The sequence below is a fragment of the Maniola jurtina genome, chromosome 2, assembly GCF_905333055.1.
Source record: "Maniola jurtina chromosome 2, ilManJurt1.1, whole genome shotgun sequence".
Taxonomy (NCBI): Eukaryota; Metazoa; Arthropoda; class Insecta; order Lepidoptera; family Nymphalidae; genus Maniola; species Maniola jurtina.
Window position 1 is genome coordinate 3,705,546 of NC_060030.1, and position 17,042 is coordinate 3,722,587.

General features: G+C 38.5%; 1 protein-coding gene across 1 annotated transcript in view; it reads left to right on the plus strand.

The window, feature by feature from the left end:
- The first annotated feature begins 5,562 nt into the window (after positions 1 to 5,562).
- LOC123878228 (ADP-ribosylation factor 6) overlaps positions 5,563 to 17,042 on the plus strand; it is a 46,768-nt gene continuing 35,288 nt past the window's right edge. Inside the window, exons 1-2 of the mRNA XM_045925377.1 lie at positions 5,563 to 5,715; positions 11,461 to 11,565. The gene's annotated coding sequence lies outside the window, so the exon portion shown is untranslated. The remainder of the gene's footprint in view (positions 5,716 to 11,460; positions 11,566 to 17,042) is intronic.

Consider the following 17,042-nt stretch of genomic DNA (forward strand, 5'->3'; position numbering starts at 1 on the left):
TACGATACAATAATAATCCTAAAAATGAGCTCGCATGGCTTTATATGGCGTTATCCCCACCGAAGGCATTCGGCAGTTGTTGCTGAGTGGCGTTCGGCTGTCAATGGCGCTGGCGTTGGCGTTCAATGGCCGCTAGGCTATGATTGGCCGGCGTTTGGCTCGGCTTGACTCGGATAGTCTGGTTGGCGTTGGCGCGTTGCGATTGGCTGAGGCGGTGTGGCGTTACATTCGGCCGTCCTGAAACAATGAATTGCTCCCGCAATGGGAAAATGCTTGGTTAGCTTTCTGGTAGGCAATAGCTCAATAAGGTCTTCGGTTTCAAGTTATTTATCGGAACAGTTAGCACTGTTGGATATAAGATCCGTAGGCGCTGTGATATGGCTTTAAAGAGTCTGCTCAGGCATGTACAAGCTTTGTAGCCTCGAAATCCCTTAACACTGCGGGTTCTCGTAATGCCTACCAGCTTGGTTACGAAAATGAACCTGAGTAAATGCTATCAGTGTTTACTTTTGTCGCAATGCTTGTGGGAACTTGCCACTAAATAACTAAATTCCTTTGTTATAATTAAATGAAATATTAATTTTGTCAGTTACATTATCTAGTTAGCTTTATCCTATCGCTTGCTATCCTTTACCGAGCATTTGCCTTGTTACGCATAACCTCCCCGAGTTTACTAATTTAAATAATTAATAGCAACATGGCATCGTGACCTAGGTAAATACCAAATTATGGATAGCACATTCTTTGAGAGTATTGTCAGTAGTCCAAATAATATCAAGTAAGCAGTTTGTCTAATCATTTTATTCGCAGTCTCGCTAGGGCCTGTGGCACAACGCGTTTAACATGGTCTGGCTAGTGCTTGGCTTGGCTTGACTAGGCACTTGGCTCGTGGTAGTATCATGGAGGTCAAAACATACCTAACTATTAATCAGTCGACACTCGAAAACTCTAAAATGTCTACTAGTAAAAGCATTCTTATAGTCACTTTATAAGTTTGCTAGGATGTTCAAATAAGCCAAATTATGTATAATATTCTACGAAACTGATCGTTTTCGGCTAGTAACAAATTTTGCAAAAGCATCTGTAATAATCAAATTGTACCTATACTACTGATGAGCGATATCCTTTCGCTGTCTTACAAAATGGTTTTACAAAATGTGGTCAGTATGAATTCTACAAAATTCTAATCCAATGCTATTGGTCTGTGATCTAAACTGCAATCTTATCCACTTTAAAACCAAGACGAAACAAAAGAACATTATTTAATTTATGAATTATTATCGTTTTTCAGTTGTACTATTTTTCCACGTTTTACTTTAGAGACATTTTTGAAAGAAAAACCGTCAACAGACTGGCTTGTAGAAAGGAAGTGAATAGCTTCTCGTGAAGCTGTGAATGCTATTACTCTGACTTGAAAAGGAATCTCACTTAAATCCTTGCAGGGAGATCTCTCAACGAGCAACGAGATGAAAGTACTCCTATCGAAAGTAAAACTTGGCTTTCGAAAGTAAAAATTGGCTACCGAAAGTAAGACTTGGCTACCGAAAGTAAAACTTGGCTACCGAAAGTAAAACTTGGCTACCGAAAGTAAAACTTGGCTACCGAAAGTAAAACTTGGCTACCGAAAGTAAAACTTGGCTACCGAAAGTAAAACTTGGCTACCGAAAGTAAGACCTGGCTGTAGAAAGTAAGACCTCACTATAGAAATTAAGACCTGGCTGCGTGAAGTAAGACTTGGCTGCAGAAAGTAAGACCTGGCTGCAGAAAGTAAGACTTGGCGGCAGAAAGTAAAACTTGGCGGCAGAAAGTACCTAAGACTTGGCGGCAGAAAGTAAGACTTGGCGGCAGAAAGTAAGACTTGGCTACTGTCTTCACTTCGGCATCTATGTAATTCCGAAAACAGTTCACGATTGAATTTAGGTAATACAGGATCATCAGTTAAATAACAGTTTTCTATTCCATTCCTATTCCCTACTATGTAAGCTACATAACCAGGCAGGCATACTAACACCAACTGAGCTCAAGATATTATGCAAAACGTCAGTCTAGTCGGCTTAGTGAAAATTCTTACGGTACGTCCGGTCCACCTGACTAACAATGAACGGCACAAAGCTAAATCATGGCTATAATTAGAAGTGCCACTTGAACTTTCTACTTACATTATGATTGGACCGACAATCTAAAGGTAGAATGATAAAATTGACTCGATTGAAAGCTTGTTGGCAAAAGTACGTAACGTACATGCTGCCTACAAGCACTACTTTTTTTCTAAAATGACAAAAGCATTATCAAAATCATAAGGATGTCTAACTGGTAATAATTATTATTACGTTTCCTCCAAGTGCCCGATTCTGCCTACATTACACTACCTATTTGTATTTACTCATACGCTGTGCCACTGGCTTGTATATTATACGAGACAGTCCCAAAGCCGTGAGTAAGATCTACTTACTATGCTCTCAATCATTCAAAGAATGTGATTTAAACTACAAGTTACAACATGTACAGACTTCATAAACACTAACTTTTAGTAAAAATAAAAGAACAGTCATACCATACAGCATAAACGCTTAACAGCGCTTATGTGACCCCAAATAGGCGACAATGCGGCGGCTTATAGATACCCATTGGCTGCAACCCTGCATCGTTAGCGCGCCACGATGAGGTGCCTTGCAGTGACGCGCTCGGCATCAGGCACACAGCGCACAGCAAAGCATCAGTGGTGACCATCGTAGGCGATGACGTTTGCACTTCACGAACTCACCAAAAATTCCGAGAAAAGAAAGATAAGCACAATATTATTGTTTGACTACAAGTAGCTCCCAGTCGATTCATAAAGTACGTCTGCCCCAATTATGAAAATCTATATTCATATTACATAACAATCATATAACCACATGAAAATCAATTTCACAAGAAACTCAAAAGTGAACATCATAAAATAATTCGATTTTACATTCAAATTGCGATCGCCATGCTATATGCAAAACTGAGTTCGAGCACACGGAAAGTGTTCATCAACCGATTCTGACGTAAATGATATTATTGTACCCTTAAAAATAATTTATAGGTACCCCACACGTACCCAGTGTTGTCTGTATGACTGCAGCGGGAATATCACTGACGACGCGAAAAAAAATAACCTTAAAGGTTTATAGAACCTTATACTATGACTGAGCCTTGTGCAAATAAAAACACTAATAGCGTCAAAGCTTGTTTCTTAAAAACTTATGGTTGAAATTTGCGGGTAGTCTGAGAACTATTGTTACCATCCGATATACTACATTTTTTTATTTATTAATTGCTGCAAAAGTAGGGATTAAGCGTTTAATCAGTATGTATTTGTGTCAGTTCATAACCTCTCAACAATTTTAACCGATTTTGATAAATGATACGTCATTCGTCTTGATGGCGTGTGTGTCAATGGATACATAAAATTCTTTAAACAATCAATGTGGTGGATTTTATACGATTTAATGTAAGAGCCGAAAAATATGCAGCGCAAACAGCAGTCGGGTGTTTTTATTTTTTTACTATTTAACTTATTGAATTACTTGTTAACTTTTTCGTACCGGTAGCACTCTAGAATTAAACTGCGAATTCAAATTGCGGGTATCTCGGCGAGATGCAACGTGAAAAGTGGATGGTTGAGCGGGTTTTTACCTAATTCGATAAAAAGTTGACTTAATAAATTGGTTGAAATTTTAGCATTAGTATTTACCGCCTTTATTTCATCAGTTATATACATACAGCACGTGTATTTTTGTTAGGAAAACTGTAAATAAAACAATACACACGAATATCACATTCACAAAAATTAAAACTAAAACTCGTCGAGCTAGCTACCTTGCCTTACCCAAAACTAGAACAATTTATGGCAGAAAAACCCTTACCTATGAAGGAGCTAAACTGTACAACAAAATACCTGCACACATAAAAAAAATGTACACTCATTCAATCCATTTAAAACTGAATAATTAGCTGCTCACATTATGAGTAATGCGAACTACTTCAGCAAATGCGCTGAATGAGTACTTCATTAAATGGCGAATATTGTAAACTTTATTTTCTCATGTAAATGACCTTTTTTTATGAGAATACGTCTTTAAACCTAAACCTTTATTTGACGGTCAGATATGCCACAAATTATAGTTATATTTTTAGCTTCAGCTATCACTCAAACCATTTACTCTATCCGCGAGCGTATAATGACCACCTATCATAACCCGCGTGCCCTAATACTAATTTCATAACCTCAAACAGGGTGTTAGCAATATTAACCTTTCACGGTCATCTCATCAGTAGAGGTTACAAACACGATCAACCTCATTACACTATGCATCAATATCATTAAAAACGGGATTAAAATTTGAAATGGAATAATGGATGGATCATACCTCAGTTATTACGCGTAGAAGTTGAGGGTAGGTTGCCATCGGGCGTAGAAACCATGCACGCTGCAGATGAATGTACCTCCGGTTCAAAACTCTTCTAAGGACCTTCCGGGCCCCAGAAGTGGACGATCTTCATTGTCGCTTGATTTTTACACGGTGATTCGTTTCCCTCTTGCGGAGGATCAAAGTAGCCGGCATGTATTTGCCGGATCGTTAATTGGCGCGATTATGCATCATAACTTTCTTTATTAATCCCACTTCTGAGATGAAACAGTGGGTTTAAATAAAAAGAGCAAATCAGTATAATCGCACTAATTTATTTTATCACTTCACTCAACACACTAATAATTACTCTCATATATTTGTTACTACTACACTTATTTACTTATTACACATTTATTACACACTTATTACACTTATTTACAGAGACCGGCAGTATTTCAGCTTATAATGCGTACGATACAATAATAATCCTAAAAATGAGCTCGCATGGCTTTATATGGCGTTATCCCCACCGAAGGCATTCGGCAGTTGTTGCTGAGTGGCGTTCGGCTGTCAATGGCGCTGGCGTTGGCGTTCAATGGCCGCTAGGCTATGATTGGCCGGCGTTTGGCTCGGCTTGACTCGGATAGTCTGGTTGGCGTTGGCGCGTTGCGATTGGCTGAGGCGGTGTGGCGTTACAAAAGTTTGTGTTACCGGCTAACAACAAATAACTTTGTTAATAATCATTTTTTTATGTGGGGAAGGTTATTAAGTACAATACCAACCTAACTACGTTGCTACATTCAAAACATACCAATTATTAAATAACGCATTAATTAACATGAAACCAACGCATACTGGAAATGCTTACCTACTACTGAGAATATCATTTATAATAGGTACCATAAATCATATTAATTAATGTTGTTTTCCGTGGCCTGGTTTGATTGTTGTAATTTGTACAGTTAGCATTAATTAATACACCAAAAATGTCAAACGGCACACCCTGCTTCTTCATTTTGGTTACAGAAAAGAAGAAAAAAAAATATATATTTGTTTTACTACGGCTATAAACCAGTAAACCGAAAAATTCCAAAAATCATCACACGAGAGATAAAAGTATCCGAACCACCGAACAACTGAGTTATTATTATGTTGGATAGACTGTAAACCAGACGAACTTCAGTTCAGTAGTGATTTCTTTTCGAGGTGCTTGGAAACACGTGGCGCTAGTGTTCTCTCCGTCCTAGTGTGACTGTGATTGTCAATCGTGGATGTGGAATGTTTTGTGTTGTGAATAAGTGCTAAAGGAAACTGTTGTAATATAATTTGTCATGCGGTGAGTTTTTAATTCCCAGAGAATATATAGCACATTTTATTTTATGTTGTGATAATTTTAGTTTTGATAAAAATGTTCGTTTGTTGGTTGGCCCGGCCGTTTCTTGACCGCCATCGCCCAACCAAGCCTGCTGCTGACGACTTGCGGCTCCGCCTTTCCATCCATTTAAATGACAGCTTCTATTCAATTTGTATGATTCTTCATTTCATAGTTCTAAAAAAACATGGCCATTACCATTAGTTAGATACAGACTTGCAGTTTACACAGACTGGGTACTGTCTGAATATTCTCAAACTTAAATAGTGAAATTGGTCAATTATTTAGCGCCTTCGCGCCGATGATTCATGACGTTGACTGTTTTGAAAAAACCAATGGAATGGCACAAGCATGGCACAAGTTAATTGGACACAAAACAACTTTATAAATAACCTTTTATTCCTCTGTTCATCTTTTTATTTCTACTTAAACTATCTTTTTCTAACTATAAATTTTGTGTAGGTAGGTACTGTAATATTAATTATTTCTGCAAATTATTAGCAGTTACCTCTAAATTATGACCTAAAAACATTGAACTTCTTGGGGTCATTGACTTTTGTCTCATTGAACTAAAGATTTAAGTAGGTGTAAGTAATTATAATAAGCTACTCACACTTAACTACATAACATTAAAAAATTACACTATGTGGGCAAACAGTGTGTTGCCAGAAGATGGTGATATGATTTTGTTTAGCTGTTGTAACTTGTAATGCAGTTTGTAACTAATATAGTTACTTATTAACATAAAACCTTGCAGTGGGCACTAAATAATTGAGTTTATATGTAACTAATATATTACTTATCAACGTAAAACCTTGCAATTGGCACTAAATGTATGAGTTTATCTTAACATGTTTATGATCTATCTATGATGCATAAATATTAAATAATAAATAAACTGTCTTGTTCTTCTTTCTTCTCTGTATATCCTTGAAATTCCTGCATCACTTCAATCATTTCCAATCCATTTGACCCACTACCAATTATAAAGTTCCATCCCAATACTTGTGGCCATCAGTTACAGCAGCACCGTTCTAACTGGTATTGGATTAGCTTCCTCAGGGCATACAATGTGTTTCCCTAGGTTTTTTTTTGTTTCCAATAAGTCCATCTGCGATCGGCCCTCCGGCCATAATCAGATTTGAGGAGTTGTGATTTGTTTGTTAGTTTAGGGGGTATTCCAATAAATGTCCTCCCGTTTCGTGCTGTAAATTATGGAGCATCATCTCTTGCCCAATTCAAATATATGCCATCTTTTAAGGCGTTTAGTGTTGGGGTTTACAAATGATTTCGTGCCAGTGTGTTAGGATGTTTTCCCAATCTAAATTTGTGCTTTCTGGAATACTTGTTCACTTCCTCTTTGATTGTTGGCATTTCTAGGTATCTATGGTCATCATTTTGTGTAAAAGAGTCTTGTGTTTCCCTAGGTGGATATTATGTTTATTTGGGGCTTGAGCATCTGACTCCTGGCAAAGTCTGCAGACATTTATGCCCTGAATTGTAGGTACACTGTGTTTTGTAGGAACTAAGTAGGTACTATTGCAAAGTAAGTACTTTTAAAATAATTTTATACCAACATTGACCCAGCAGTCATACTTAATTGACCAATTTATTCTATTAGCCAGGTTATCAAGCATCTTATTGAAGTCTTATTAAAGCAACTCTCAATTGTGTTGCTTTTTATTAAGTACTATAATATTATTGTGATTTGTGAGTTGTGACTGACTTTTCCATGAAACTATACGTGATATTATGCTCAAATTATTTAGGAATCACTTGATTGAGTATGCCAGACCCTTCTCATTATAAGAGGAGACCTTCTCAGTAGCGAGTTAATGATAATGATTATGATAATGATTGAGTAATACTATGATTAACTCAGTTAAGATGGTATGATAGTATGAATATGATTAAGTAGTTAAAATAATTTTTCTATTGAAATTAGGTCATCGTCTCTCAATCAAAGTTTGAAATATTTCTTGCTTCAGGAAAAACATCATTTTACACTAGCTTATGTCTGTGATTTCGTCATGTAGACTACAGAAATTTCAAAGCCCATCTTAAAAATTTCAGACCCCTACTTTACCACCTTTGGGGTTGTTTTTCTAAAATCCTTTCTTAGGGGCATCTATGGCATTATAGTATGCTGTCTGTATGCCTTTCAGCCCAATCCGTCCAGTAGTGCGTGCGTTGATAGATCAGTCAGGCAGTCAGTTAGTCAATGTATATTTTATGTAGATGAGTAACCAGTTTGTTCTGGGTTTTACTGGTTGTTTTCCTTTTCTGCACTTCTTTATTTGCCATTGGCCAAATTGTTGTGGACACTTAATAATTATTAATTACGTACACACATTGAGAATTTCGCTAATCAATGCGTGTTTGTTTAGTTCGCGTAGGACAAAACGGATTGTCAAGGGAGTTCATTTATATTAAGTAATTAGTATGAGCAATGACTCACTACAGAGAAAAACAGGCCAAATTAATTAATCCTAACCACTAATGTACCAAACTTGGTAGGATTGTTATTTGGTTTAAGATTTTCCTGCGTCTTCATCGTCTTCATCCGTGTGATATAACTTATAGCCGGGGATAATATAGCTAATTAGGTAGGTATCTATCAATAAAAGAATTTCTAGAATCGATTCATCAAATCCAGAAATTACCTTTTACATCCTTTACAAACTCTCTAGATTATTAACCAGATACTAGGCTATCACCGCCTCTCTTAACACCTTAGTTAATGAGTATCAAATATTTTTAGAATTCAGCACTAATTTCACTTTCCCTCTCAGAAACAGCGTGAGATTTCACTCTGAATGGGCCGTAACTCGTAAACCCGCTTTTCTGGTTTGAATCTGTTTGTTAAATATATTAGAACTAGCGGCGCGAGACTGCATGCGTGGAAATAAGTAGGTCTAAGTACAATATAAGGTCTTAGCTTAGCAGCACATGCATATGTTTTACCATAAGTCACCTTTTTAAGGTTCTGTACCTCAAAAGGAAAAAGAACCCCCTACAGGATCACTTTGTTGTCTGTGTCTGTCTGTACGTCTGTACGTCCTTTTGCCCGTGTCTGTCGTGTCTGTCAAGAAAACCGATCTGGTACTTCCTGTTGACCTAGAATCATCTCCCGCCTCCTGCCTCCTTTGTATCCAGTGAGACTAAACTGAAGTTATCTTCTCTACTTACTTATTATAAGATTATTTGTGAGCTAGCTGATGACCGTGACTTCTTCCGCATGGATTTAGGCGTTTGTAACTCCCGTGAGAATTCATTAATTTTCTGGGATAAAAGTAGCCTGCTTTTCAGGTCTGTAACTATATCCATGCAAAAAATCACGTCGATCCGTTGCTCCGTCGTGGCGTGATTGAAGGACAAACCAACAAACAAACACACTGTCATAAGTATAATATGGGTAGTGATGTTATAATATTATAACCACGCCGGCCTGGGTTGCCGTGTGTGCGGTATTGCTTGTCATGCGCGACGGTGCCTACAGCGGATGGCAACTGATTCATGGAATTTGTCGTCAGCCGGCAAAAATATACCCACGCAATGTTGGTTGTATTATTATTTGCCTCCAGTTGCATGGAGGCAAAGTTACATTACTGGTGCAGTTAAACCTTGATCACCAATAATAAGCAAAGGGGGTTATGGTGCATAAATTATTATGGTGGTAAATTATTTGACGATTCAAAAGCACTTGTAAAAGTCTATTTGAATAAAAATCCTATTCTATTCTATTCATAGTGAGAACGCCACAGGTATCGTATAGTTCGTATACGTATATCATAGATAGGTTCGTTTCCTATTAGGTTTGTGAAAATTATTTTCCTGTACGCAAATAAATGCTTTGGTACATACCTAGGTACTCATATTAATTTTAAGCCTATTATAATATTTCACACACAAACGCGAGGTGCTAAATTAATATTTGAGTGTCACTAAGTAGTACATATTTAATGTCATACTAACCTACTTAGCTATTCGCTAAGTAGAAGCGCAAGTTGATGAGTAGGTACGGCCTTGGCTCCATAATACTTCGGGTCATCGCAGTCGCTTATTTATTTACTGAATTTCAGGCTCGTGTATAATTTTTCATGCGATCTCGCATAGTTAAGCCTACCAGTATATCCAAACCCAGACGAAAGTCTTTAATGAGTGCCCTACCTGTGATGTATGGCGCTGAAACGTAGACATTGACAGTTGGCCTTGTTCACAAGTTCAAATTCGCTCAGCGAGCTATGGAGCGGGCTATTTTGGGGATCTCTCTGAGGGACAAAATCCGTAACGAAAAAATCCGTAGGAGAACCATAGTGACCGACATAGCTCAACAAATTAGCCAGCTGAAGTGGAAGTGGGGAGGCCACGTCTGCCGCAGAACTGATGGCCGCTGGGGCAGACGTGTTCCGGAGTGGGGACCGCGTATGGGACGACCTCCGACCCGCTGGACTGATGACCTCAAGAAGATAGCGGGAAGTGGGTGGATGAGGAAGGCGGATCGTGTGTGGTGGCGCGCTCTTGGAAAGGCCTATGTCCAGTTGTGGACGCAAACAGGCTGATTGATGAAGCCTGAAACACACAAACGGAAGCGTGGCGCGATGACATGACATCATACCCCATACCTACTTAGCGCGCGAAAATGTATGCTTATTGTCATTTGTAAAGCAAGGATCTCATACCTGAGCCATTGCGATACGATAGATATAGCCTGCTGCCAATAATATTGATTGAACGCAGGAAAAAGAAAGGTAGGAAGAAGGAAGAAGTCTGTATTCTACAAAACAAGGGAGTACCTAGTTTATCGATTTATCGATTAGATTATTTAAATTTTTTGATCTTGTTTAGTTGATGATGGTTGCAAAATCTTTGGCAAACATAAAAATTGACAAAATCACTTTGTTGCAATGTAGCCTAAAAATAAATGAGGATTTATTGTGTGATAACTCCTTATCTTGTGCGATAAAATAGCTGAAAATCCATTACTACATATGTTACAACATAGGTATGTTGCCAAGCGATATTTCGCTGGTAAAAATATTATATACTCGTATATATATATATATATTAAAAATAAAATAAAATCCTTTTTGGATTGGTGCCTCAAATATCCTGTCCCTGATTTTATTATCGCTAAATTATGTACTATACAAATCTAATATACAAGGCAAAATGGGTATGGAAAGGTGAAGAAACTTCATGGCTAAAAACCTATGCCAGTGGTTTAAAAACGCACCCGGCCCGGCCATTGTCCAGACCTGCTCTGTTCAATTTTCAGATTAGCATCCTTCGTGAATAAGGTGGCATAGTGATGAAAAGGTTGCATGGCTAGAGACGGTAGAGATATGATGCTTAATTACCTCTTCCAGTAAAAATACATTTAGAATTAAACCTTATTTATTTTGTAATTAAGGTTTAATAGGCAGTAGGTACCTATTATATTTTATCAAGCGGAAAATCGCGTACGAAATTCCTATATGTATCATTATCATTGAAGTATTAGGGACCCGCCCTAAATTTATCTGCAGTCTGCACGGACAAAATGCTGAAGAAAATTTTCGCGCGCATGTATCGCTTGATTTTTTTCGTAGTTCTTTATAATATTTTTATGGGGAGGGGAGGTTTAGCTGGTATTGATTGAGGTATTTTAGAACCTAACTTTTTAATATTTTTACGCGTTGATTTCAATGTAACTTTCTGTTGTTTCAGGTTACGTGCGTGTATCGTTAGATAAGCAACGGTAGTGCTGTGGTAGTGCTGAAACTATCCAAACAGTGTGGAATGGTTCCGGTGTGTTGGCGTTGTCTTGTCGATGTAAGTGACTAGAATAATGTTAGATAAATAATTGTATATAAAGTGCATAAATGTTGAGAAAGAACTCGCCATATTTGCTGTGTCAATTGTCACTTCAAAAGTACGGTCTACCGTGGGTAGGTACTAAATTGTACTTTTGACATGACAGTTGACACACAGCAAATATGTCGAGTTCATATACCTTATAACTAAGCGCCAGCGCACACCGGGCGCGCTGAGTGACGGAGAATGGAGGTGAGTGACGGAGAATGGAGATGAGTGGCGGCGGATAGAGTCGTACCGCGGCAAGTGCAGCAGTGCGCAACTAATGCACGGTTATATTATAGGTAAGACTAAGCTGGGCTCTACTCGTCCGGCGCACCTGTGCAACTCGCATAATGCGCGAGTAGCCGCTAGAGCACACTTATTTTAATTATAATAATTTCAACCGTATGTCAAACTGAGTTTAAGTTGATTAAAAAAAAAAGCCGCGCCTTGACGCACTACCACTGGACACACTATTTCTACTCGTCGCCACTTTTCGCGCTATGATTTTGTTCGCCGGCACTCGTCTCCATTCGCCGTTACTCAGCTCCATACACCGTCACTCAGCGCGCTGCGATCTATCTGTGGGCGTTACACTTTATAGTTCAGACAGTTTCCCCTATCTCCCATAATTTCCCAATACTGTCCCAGTTAAAAAAACACTGAATATTATTGAGGCACACATAAAAATAACTAGACACTGGGAGAGGATTTTTCTCTCTTCTCTGTAGTGACGACACATTCCCCACATGCCAGAAGTCCGCCTTGCACCAGGCCGGAACTGCTAGTACCTACGTAGGACTTGAAATAGGGTTGTCTTTGACCTGGTTACCAAAATCTTAGAACCAGTTAGTGATTATTAATTTTATCGATCGCCATCTAGAAATCAAGATTCCGTTAGTGCGATGCGCTCTGGCAATAAGATTATGTAAGTAGGCAACATTATATGCAATAAAATATGTAGGTATCTACATTTATATAATATTCTTATTGTGTGAACCAAACCGGTTTCCATGATACGTCTACTAGTATAATTATTACCTACTGATTTACTTGAATAGCCATTATGTGACAAATCACGTAAGTAATTGGTGAACCTTTTTTTACGAGCATCATACCTACCTAGTCATAACTCATAAAACCGTATATTTATGTATAGCCCGCGACTTCGTCCGTGTAGATTTACGTTTTTTGAAAATCCGTGAAAACTTTGATTTTCCGGGATAAAACGTAGCCTATCACACTCCCAGGTCTTTAACTTACCCATGCAAAAAATCGCGACGATCCGTTGCTCCGATGCAACGTGATTGAGGGACAAACCAACAAACATACATACTTTCGCATTTATATTGGTTATTATTTATTAAGTAGTAGGCACTTACAATTTTTTGCCGAAAACAAGTTTTTTAAGAACGTTTTTGTAACTTTAAGTAGATTACTTTTAGGTCAATGCACTGTTCTTTTAGCAGTAACTACCTACTAGGCACTACCACTTAGTTAGATTTACTGAAATTACTGAGCTCCCTCGTAAAACTATATCCAAAACTAAACAGAAATACAGTCTAACCACGCAAAACGCCCTAAAAAGAATAAAATTATACCCACGATTTATTTATGGGCATCCTATCGACTATCGACCAAAACAGAAGCTATCAGTCCGGAACGCTTTATTTCGACAATTGCAATCATCTAAATGATTATTGCTTCCTCTCTACGAATCTTCGTGTTTCTGTTTGCTACACGCCGCTGCTATATTTAGCAACTGTAGTTATCATTATCGACTCACATTATTACAATTCAGCTATCTAATCCATTACTGTATATTCAGTCATTTTTATCTGCCACTCCCGAATTCATTTTCCATTGAGTCTCTCCACACCCGGCTTGATTCAGGATGATTTATGCTAGACCGTGCCGGGCCTGTGCCGTGGCACGTCCGTGACACACAGTTCGGAAAATGTATGAGGTCACATCAGACCGTGCCATGTCCAAGTCTTCCGAGCCTCGTCTGTGACGTTTCTTCATACAAAATTGCAATCCATGGATCCTCTGCGTGTCGGACGTGCCTCGAACGTGGCACGGCTTAGGCCGGGCACGTTCTACCAAACGCCCTATATTGAGTACTATTGGACTATTGTGAACAACATTTTCCAGTACATGTTACTACTTAAATTCTGCAAGCAATTCAGCCTAGTAAGTAGACTTGGCAGTCTAATTAAGTATTGGAACTGGTCGCACAGACAAGTGCCATGTCAAAGATTCGTGCATAATCTAAACTGCTTGCAACTCACTTCAGACCATAAAAGTATTGGATTGGAATAACGTAGACTTTTGGATTGGAATTTTGGAATAACCTAAACAACGCAATTCATTCGAGTCAAAGGCTGAAATTAACTTAGACTTAATCCATAAACTGAATTCGACCACTAAATGATATGAACGACGACATTTTAACATCCACAAAAAGCGGAACGGATGTTGTTTTAACAGCGTATCGAGATCAAGAAATTATATTTGAATCATGACCCAGCGAGCGTGCTTTTCTTGTTTCGCTAAGATTAGACAAAGTTACTGCTAACCGGATAGTTTTATTGACGTCTGACCGCAATAGATCTGGCCCTACAACCTAAATAAAAATGACTGGGCTTGAAGGTGGGATTTAGTTACATTCTGACTATATTGCAGGCTAGTTCGTCTGAGAATTTAGACGAGTATTTAAAGGAAATGAAATGGCGATGAGCAGGTTTTTGTATGCGTATGGTCAAGCAAGATCGCTCGCTACTCGCTAAGAGGGCCACACTTCGGACAATGCTTTACGCAGGACAGCTCGACCGCTCAAATACTTGGCAGACGACACCGCGGCGACAACAGGTCCGAAATGGGCCAGGCAGGTCTTAGACTACAAGATGAGCAGGCTATTGTATGCGTTTCACAAATTAGAGATGGAGCAAGATCGCTATTCGGTTGAGAACAGCTGGGCGATTCAGAACACTCGATTCGGTAAGTTATCGTTCAATAAGATGTATTTTTCAACGAAAACTACATCTTATCGAACGATAACTTACCGAATCGAAGTGTTCTGAATCGCCCTACTGGTCGACTGCTCAAATGTTGGACTGACAACACCGCGGCGACAACGGGTCCGAAGTGGGCCAAGAAGGCACTTGGTTAAAAGCTGTAGGAAAGCTTCGAGGAGGCCCACACCCTTTCGAGAGCTAACAACAATAAGCAAATTATTAAATTCAAGGAAACTATGACATCATATAGTTACAACATTTCGCATAATCCATATAGTTGACAATAAGGGCATAATAATAAAATAATCTAAAGGAAAACCACCTACACTTAAGATTAGGCGTACTTCTAAGCTCTAACTTATAATATTTCTCAAAATCCGTTAAATCCGATTTGTATTCATGGCGCGCTTCTGCGCTAGGTGTGGTAACAATGTTCTTAGTTCTACAAACGTTTCCATGTTAGCCTTGACCATAAAAATATTCACGTGTAAGGGGCGATGCAAACGGTATGCATTTAGATTGCAAGTCTATTGCAAAATAGCAGTTTGAATGCATTTTTAGCTTTCCTTATTGGCTTGCATTTTTTTTATATATTCGTATACTAGCGCTTGCAACCACACATGTAGCCTAAGATGGAGCGCGTTTGCCTAGAAGATGCCTATCACTCTTGACTTGTAGATACCTACTCTTGAGTCTTGCGGATTAAAAATGGAGGGAAAAACTGATGCTGGAAGGGCATTCCATATCCTAGCGGTTCGAATAAGAAATGAGGAGGCAAATCGCTTCGTACGGGTGCAGACCTTGACGATACCTTGCGGTTAGATAGTAGAAAGGTGGAAAAGGAACAGGGCAAAAAGTTCTTGGATACAGTCTTCGAATCATATCCTGTAGTATCCAATACACAGGCAGCTTTGGGCCGATATTCCAAAATTTGAAATTTAGAATTAACCAGCTCTTCTTCACCAATACACGGCACTACTAGCACGACAATCCACCGAATCCAATGCATCAAGCTGGCACTTCCCAGAGCCATCTCGTAAATAACTGCAGTATCTATCTATCCATGCACGATCGAACTTGAGCTTGGTACAAGGTAAGAAGTTGTACCGGCGTTAAGTGCCGCTTGACTTTGTTGAGGCTGCCAACTTTCTTGCATTGCAGTCGAAATGCAAATTAATAATGCTAAGACACCCCCAGGGTCTACGCCGTCTTCATAGTTCTTAGTATCCTTAATTTAATTGACTAGTTATTGCTTGCTTCCTGTATGTGTATCGACTCCCAGGCTGAGATCTACAGAGGATTTCAGAGATAGTCATGCATCGTCAACCTCAGTTCTGAGGGTCGTGATATTTGGCCAGCTCAACCATTCCCCGGCATTATGCAGAGCGATGAAGATTGTTGTGCTTGAGTGTGGTGCTGATTTGGCCCGCCCCATCGCATAGGGCTACGTCCTCTTGGTCATTATCTATCCACTTTGCCCGTTACGAACAGTTTCAGCACGTTGTCTGGGTTTCGGCGGGCAATGTTTCCGAAATATTCTTAGGTTCGTCGTAGGCACGTGGTTGATAGCCTGGTGCTCAGACTTAAGACAGAATTTATAACGAGACAGATTCAATTCTATAAGTGTGTGTCAAAAGACATATCAGTCGAATAAAAATGTTCCATTCTAAAATCATGCGAACATATCTCAGAAACTTTTTAGATGTAAGTAAATGGAAGCGAAACCCTCGTTAAGAAAGCTACGATCCTTATCAAACTACACGCGTATCACGATAGCTTAATTACATCCATTGTCTTTTCAATACGAAGTATGATTAGTATCCCATTACGACAAAGTGCGTGTGACAAGCCATTGTGTGAATTAGCTCTCGATGTTAACCTGCATGACTTGACCATAACTGTAAAAAACATTATAGAATAGAATAGAATAGAATAGAATAAAATTTATTCGTTGAAACCGACACATAAACATAGTATTACAAATAAAGACGCTTATACAAAACTAAAAATAAAAAAATATAAATAAAAAATATAAACCCTAAAATATAAAATTTAAAATATAAAACTTAAAAACTAACTTAACTTAAACAGTATATTATGTATGTATTATGTGTCGTGCCAACGAAAGGGCCCGAACTCAGCTTGATGTTGTGGATACACAATGTACCCACAACGCTGGTATTCTGTTCGGGCCCAAACGAGGGAAGTTCTGGTAAGTCTTTGTAGTTAATTCTATTAACTGTTAATTCAAATTAAAATGAAAATAAAACATAAGTGAAAATAAAAAATAAAAAATTTGTGATCCTTAAGGTTGAAAGCTATTTGTGAATAAAATAAAATAAAATAAAGGTCTTTCAGACTGCCACAAACTAGCTGACTGACTTTTGAATTTTTAGTAAATGGGCACGGTATAATTTTTTGAAAGTAAATTTGGAG